At 44.1% G+C, this 7457-nt stretch overlaps 1 pseudogene; it reads left to right on the forward strand.

Annotated features, from left to right (window-relative positions):
- Positions 1–3118: 3118 nt before the first annotated feature.
- Positions 3119–4909, forward strand: LOC119339818 (annotated as a pseudogene).
- The last annotated feature ends 2548 nt before the right edge of the window (positions 4910–7457 follow it).

The following is a 7457-nucleotide window of genomic DNA, read 5'->3' on the forward strand; positions in this document are numbered from 1 at the left end:
GCGTACTGCAGAATTGACACACCACCATCTACAAGATGAGGCACCAAGCCACCTACTTGTCCTGCATCCTTTGCCCTTCCTATCAAGATTGCCAACATATCAACAACTATGTTGAAAAGGATAGGAGACATTGGATCACCTTGCCTCAAGCCCTTGTGGGTCTGGAAGTAATGCCCGATATCGTCATTCACTTTAATTCCAACACTCCCTTTTTGCGTGAAAGATTCAACTTGGTTCCTCCAAGCTTCGTCAAACCCCTTCATACGTAGGGCTTGTTGCAAAAAGGGCCATTTGACTTTATCGTACGCTTTCTCGAAATCCACCTTAAAAACCACTCCATCCAGTTTTTTCGTGTGAATTTCATGGAGCGTTTCATGCAGGACCACCACCCCTTCAAGAATGTTCCTATCCGACATGAAAGCAGATTGAGTAGGCTGCACCACAGTATGCGCAATCTGTGTGAGCCTATTTGTCCCGACTTGAAACTCACATTAAGAAGACAGATTGGCCTGAATTGCTCAATCCGCACTGCCTCTGTCTTCTTAGGAAGAAGAGTTATCGTCCCAAAATTCAGCTTGAAAAGGTGAAGCTGACCAGCGAAGAGATCATTGAACAAAGGCAATAGATCTCCTTTAATAATGTGCCAACATTTCTTGTAAAACTCAGCCGGGAAACCATCCGGGCCAGGAGCCTTATTATTCTTCATCTGGGAAATGGCCTCAAATACCTCTTTCTCAGAGAAGGAGCAATTAAGATGCTACTGATACAATGCTGATGCTTGATCCTGCTTGTTTATAAAACTGCCAAATTGACAGATTATCGCTAATATTTCTTTTCTTTGTTAACTTGTTGTTTTGACTCACAGAGTGCTTTAGAATCTGGTGAACATCGAGTATCTTTTGTCTTCCTCCTATCGTCAACAAGTAGTAGTTTATGAGCAATCTTATGGTAATGGGTGTGTCTCCTTAGAGCAAAATTTCCAGAGCAACTCAAACGCGGTTATTCAAATTGATTTTGTCAGTACTAAATATCAATAAACTTATTTTTTTTTCTGCTGCCCATCTTCTGGCCTCTGGCTCTATTTCTTCAAGAAAAAATCACTAAACTTTTCAGGCCTTTTGGAGCTCTTGAAAAATAAAAATACCTTTTCTGTTCTTTATTTGGACCATGTTTTCAGTTGTCTGGTGATTTACTAAGAATTTCCCTCTGCATGTGTTACATGCAGATTGAAGGGGGAAAGGCATTAGAATTGCGCATTAATGTGCAAAATATCATTGATAAAGAGTAAATTATAATAAGAAATAGTGATGAAAATGGACGTATCAGCTCCCCGAAGCTTAGACCTCACTTGTCCCCAAGCGAAAGCCGAGCTTAGTAAACATGGTGCAATTTTATGAAATGTGGAGTCGATAGTAAATAATACCAAAATGACAGCATCACTATTTACTTTCCTGATCAAACATTCTAAAAGCAATCCCTCGTTATTCTTACATAGCTTCTGATGAGAAGGTCGTGATACTTTTAGATGCAAAACTTTAACCCATAAAAGTCTCTTGATCATTAATTTTAGAAACTGCCTGGGCACGAGGAGATGCATGCAAGGTTTGGATATGGCCAATAAGCACATAGTCATGTACACCTTGATTGTTGGGTTGATCCATATATCCCGTGCCAGAAAAGGCAAGTATGTGGGATGCGTGGCGCGCATTTGTGTACACACCAGTACAAGACGCCCTGGAAAGCAGATAAAAAACATGTAACAGACAAATCCTGCGTATGCATCAGGGAATTCTGTCATAGCTAGCGCCCTTCCCCTCTCCCGGTGATAACTGATACAAAAGGCCTGGTTTTACGCAGTGGAAGATAAAGATCGGTCATGGCCGCGCATGCTGCATGCGCGCCTGCAGGAGCAATGTGACCCTGGCTGGAGTGAATTGCAAAAAAACACCACATTGAGCCTAGGTTTGCGGATTTGGGACAAAAACCACTGATTCTCAATGTAATCTTTTGCAAAAAAAAAACACTGATCGGTCGATTTGGGCATTTTAAACGTGATTATGACATGTGGGTCCCATATTTGATGACATGGCATAACGGTTCACGGTAAACTATGTAGACTGGTATTTTTTGCAAAGAACCCCGCCATCCAAAAACAAATCCCCTACCCCCACCCCGATCCAGATTGGATCGGTCATTGACGCAGGACTGTTTTGTCGGAGATGATTGCTTTTTGTTTTTTGATTGAAGGTTCTCTCCATAAAATTGCAGGGACTGTTTTGTAAATTTAGAAAAGCCCTCATCTAAATCGTATAACTGAACCTTTATGCCACATCATCAAATGCGGGACCCACATGTCATAATCACGGTTAAAATGACCAAATTGACTGATCAGTTTACAGTGTTTTCTGCAAACCTAAGCCTCAATGTGGTGGTTTTCTGCAATTCACTCCCCTGACTGTGTTTCACATCCATAGGTACCACAACATTGAGAATTCTCCTTCCATGTATTGCTAGCAATTAATGGTGAACTATGGCTGGGTGTACCAATCAATCTAGGGGTCGTAGACTTACGAAACGCACACGGTTTTTATTTGTAAACATGTGGTAGGGGCTATATAATATTTATAGGTCGCATCTAGATTAAACATCACAGAAAACAGCAGCAGTGCTATATATGCGCATCCAGCCGGCGAGACAAATGTGAGTGTTTGTTTGCCTTGCATCACAAAGCCAAACATACTAGAAACAGAAGCATGCATATGACATGTGGTAGGGGTAGCACGAAGAGCACATATGCATACGTTAAAAAGAATGAGAACAAAACCAAGTATGCAATCTGGCATGTCATGGCTTGGAGAGGTTTGAGAAACCTAGCTACTTGTCACCACAAGGGTGTGACACCTCCAACAGGACAAACAATGCATAGTTGTAAAGATGAGGAGGCTATCTATCTATCCATCCATAGCGAGTGACACTAGACAAAGAATTAAAAAAAGGCAAAAAAAATCTTCAGACTTCTCTGGCAAGCGCCTTGCCAGTACACGCATTTACAACTATTTAAGCGCCTCCATAGATATCCATAGCTCATTAAACTCATTCCATCATTACTTACATATTTATGGTTGCCCCCAATATTGCCACCACCCTAGAATCCATTGCACAAAAAGCCTCCACCATGACAGACCACCTTCAAGTTCAGCAACAGAAGTTGGAGCTTCCGCCGGGGTTTAGGTTTCACCCGACGGATGAGGAGATCATCAACTCCTATCTGGTTCCCAAGGTGCTCGATGAAGCCTTCATCGCTGCGGCGATTGAGGATGTGAACTTGAACAAGTACGAGCCATGGGAGCTACCAAAGAAAGCAAAGATGGGGGAGAAGGAGTGGTACTTTTACTCCCGAAAGGATCGCAAGTACCCCACTGGAATATGAACGAACAGGATGACGGGTGACGGCTATTGGAAGGCCACCGGAAAGGACAAGGAAATTTTCCACCCGCCACACACGCTCATCGGCATGAAGAAGACGCTCATCTTCTACAAGGGCAGGGCGCCTAGGGGGGAGAAGACCAATTGGATCATGCATGAGTATAGGCTTGAGAGCAACCAGCAGCTGACATCCAACCCGTCCACCGCAACCCGCACCGTCACCACCACTAACGCGGCTTCCAAGGTATATAATAAACTTATACTCTCTCTGTCCCCAAAAACTTGTCCCAAACTTGTCCCTCAAATGGAGTTAGTGCTAGATACATCCATTTGAGGGACAAGCTTTTTCGGATGGATGAAATAGTATACTAGTAGTCATGAATTATTAACATGCCAGTAGCTAGTTAGCCACCTTTTCTGAACAATCAGGGGGAAGAATCGCCACCTGAATATTACTCTTAAGTTGCCAATACACATGGCAAGAATTATTACAATGTTGCACCGATGCGTGAGGGGAGATAAAGCGACCTTGACATAGCGGCCTCGTTTTGAGTAGGTTATTTGAACGTATGGGTAAAAAAAAGAGAAACCAGTAATGTTCTTGCTAGTAGACCGAGGTGAGTAAATACCGCCATGGATTGTAGTAGCGTTTCATGAGTCTTAAATATTCTAAAGGATGGAAAAGTTGACCGAGGCCAAATGTTGGAGTCGAGACCTGGGGGAGTCACCGTGTCCCCATTTCCAGAGATTGGCACTTGGACATGGCCACCTAAATACCCAGGTTATGGAAGATATATGATGAACGTGAGCAGTGAATGACAAAGTGATCGGCATCTGCGAGAAAAAGCGTCACATCTGGGGCATGCTATTGATCTTTTTTTTTTGAAAAGGATGCTACTGATTATAGTTGATTTGCACTTATTTAATTTATGTATGCTTGTAGGAACAGTGTGTGGTTTGCAGGATCTTCCAGAAGAGCACCGGACTGAAGAAGGTGGTGATGCCATCATATGTCATGCCAATGTCCACCGGAGCAGAACATCAGCAGGGGTTCGCTAACTTAGATACATTGCCTCCTCTCATGGACTATGACATGTCGTCATCGCTAGCAAATCCAACGTTGTTTCCTGCAGCTTCTTCATACCAGTTGCACAACATCGGGGCTGGCTCATCGGTGATGTGCAGCATGGCGCTTCCTATGATGAATGACCACTACATAGGGAACCGCCACCAGCAGATGATGGCAGACCCAACACCACCATTATCGTTCTACCAACAACATCAGCAAATGATGATGTATATGGGTGCGGATCAGGGTTTCATGGTCGGGGATGAGACTGGGTGTGGGCCGTCGTCGATGGTGTCACATGAGGATACTGTGCCCACGCAGAGCAACACCTACCAGGGCAACGTCACGGCAACAGTAGTTGGTAAGACCTCGTCGGTCAACATGGGTATGGATGACATGTGGAAATACTGCTGATCAGATGATCCAAGACTATATATGTGTGTGCGTGCATATATAAATTTATCATCCATCAGACAGTCGTTCGATATATGGCAACCCATATATTGGTTTGCACCGTATTTAATTTTTTGGTGTGACCGCTAGAGGGTTTACATGCATGCAAGCATGCCTCTCTTGTGCTAGTTTTTCCATTGTGTGTATGTGTATTGGCTTGTATATGAACTATCCGCCGTGGTTTACCTGGCGATATATGCATGTGGTTGAAAATACTGAGGCATACATGATGCATCTTTTAAACCTATATAAAATGAACTATTTTATTTAATTATAATTGTGTCCATTATATGTTTGGGTGTGCATTGTATATGGAGAAGAAGTTTGCGCGTGCAGCGACCAAGGGAGATTGCCATCTACCACATACTCTCTTTTAGATGTGTGCTAATAAACTGTTACTTACACTTTTAAATGTGCGTTTGTAATTTTACTTCTAATATGTTTGGGCGAATGTTTGTGGCGATGCCGAAGGGAGTGACATGCTCTACACCATCAGTTTGAGGCATGCAACAGATGATATAGGCCCGGTCTACTTGAAATGGTAGCTTGCATCTCACAATAAATTTGTCATGTTGTAGTATTTTCCAATCTTTTTCTATTTTCAGGTTGCTGACCCATAGGCCATTGTGTGTCCTAGTAATTGTATTCCCTATTTTATCCGGTTTGATGAAATATGGGTTGAGGCAAAATTGTGAGTTTATAGCAAAGATTTCAGCAAGTGTATCTTGCAAAAGTGGATAGTCAAGGAATGAAAATTAAATCCATGCGATAGTTTTACATGCTAACTCGGTGCATGTAAGTGATCATATATCATTGGTCTGGCAAAATATTTAAACGTCCAGTTGCCTTGATTGATGAGAGTAAGAAAATAATTATTATTACTTGAGATATCAGGAAATGAACAAAAAGTTGCCGATATGGTGCGATAATGATCGATTGAACTTACTTGCTGAGCATTTCAGTCATGTCCGCATAGGTGCTGGGATCTTTCCGTCTGGAATCTAAGACGGTTACTAGTCCACGCTCAAGCTTAATCTCCAGAAGAATATAGTGGTACCTGCACGCATGCATAACTCATCAATTACATTAACCTCGCTCGAGTAATAAGGAAAACCGAATATGCACACGACAGTAACACTCACGGGCCGTTGTAAGGAAAGAGTATGGTATCTTTGTTTTGATTTTTGATCAATGATTGTAGCAAGTTGTCCTCGGCCTCTTCGACGCGCTTTTTAACCAGAAATAAATCTATGATATTTGTGTTAATGAACCCAATATCATAGATTTCATTTTTTTGCACTCGACGATCTTCAATCTGCATAATATATTGAGGATAATTAATAATAAATACATGCAATGAAAGAGCCGAGCTATATATACAGACTAATGACAGAAATAGTACTTACAGGCAGTAGCAAAAGACCATTAATTTATCGAGGGCCTTTTGATTGAAGAACTCGAAGAACTCCTCAAGTGGAATAGCCAACACATCATTTGAAACGAGGTCGTGCTCCTCTTTAATTTCCAGATACAAAGTGTTCGTCCCCTCAGACTCTCTGCAGGTTTTCATGTACCAACTATGGAATCTTCGCATCATTGTTGTCAGAGACTTTTCATCTTTGACGAGAGGCTTCCTGTACTCGTATCTGAATAAGTCCACCTCCATGAAATCAGGAAGTACATCGTCAGGCAGGTAATCTTCAAGATTGCCATAACCGGCCACCGTCCCCGGAGGATTAGACACATTGAGCGGGGGGCACGATTGCTGTGCTTGTTCGCCGAGCTGGGCAATTTTTTTCCCCTTTGCTCGTTGTTCTTTTGACCTTTTATCACTGACAGTAGTTCCCGACCGCTTGGCTTGGAGATATGTCTGTTCAATAATGCGCTCATAGTTGGTTCTCGGCGGATACTTTGGTGGTTTCCTCAGGGCATCGAGAGTGCGCTTTGCTTTCACCGGATCTACCTTCTCCTCCGGAGGTGGATGTATCTTTGCTTTCACCCCTTCAAAGAACTCCTTCACTTGGGCCTGCACGATCGTATTGTTTTCCTCCTTGGTCCTCTCGTACGGTAACTTCTCTACATGCTTTAGAGGTGGACCGTATCTGTATTGCCTCTCTCTTCTTGTGCTGCTAGACGCCGGAGCAGACGGAGCGGCTGCGGCGTCTGTCTTCTTTCGTGCTTGCTTACGAGGCGGAGGAGAAGGACTACGACGCGTCGGAGCAGCCGGGGCGGCGGCGGGTCTCTTCCGCCCTTGCTGGCGAGGCGGAGAAGGAGGAGGCGGAGTGCCGCCACGCGCCGGAGAAGGAGGCAGAGTGCCTCCACGCGTGCCCTGATCGTCACACGCCGGAGGAGGAGGCGGTCGAGGAGGCGGAGTGCTGCCACGCATGCCCTGATCATCACTCGCCGGAGGAGGAGGCGGTGGAGGAGGCGGAGTGCCCTGACTCGCCGGAGGAGGAGGAGGAGGCGGAGGCGTCCAGTTCAGAAGGTCGATGAGCTCCTTCCGCCATAG

This window comes from Triticum dicoccoides, chromosome 7B, assembly GCF_002162155.2.
Source record: "Triticum dicoccoides isolate Atlit2015 ecotype Zavitan chromosome 7B, WEW_v2.0, whole genome shotgun sequence".
Taxonomy (NCBI): Eukaryota; Viridiplantae; Streptophyta; class Magnoliopsida; order Poales; family Poaceae; genus Triticum; species Triticum dicoccoides.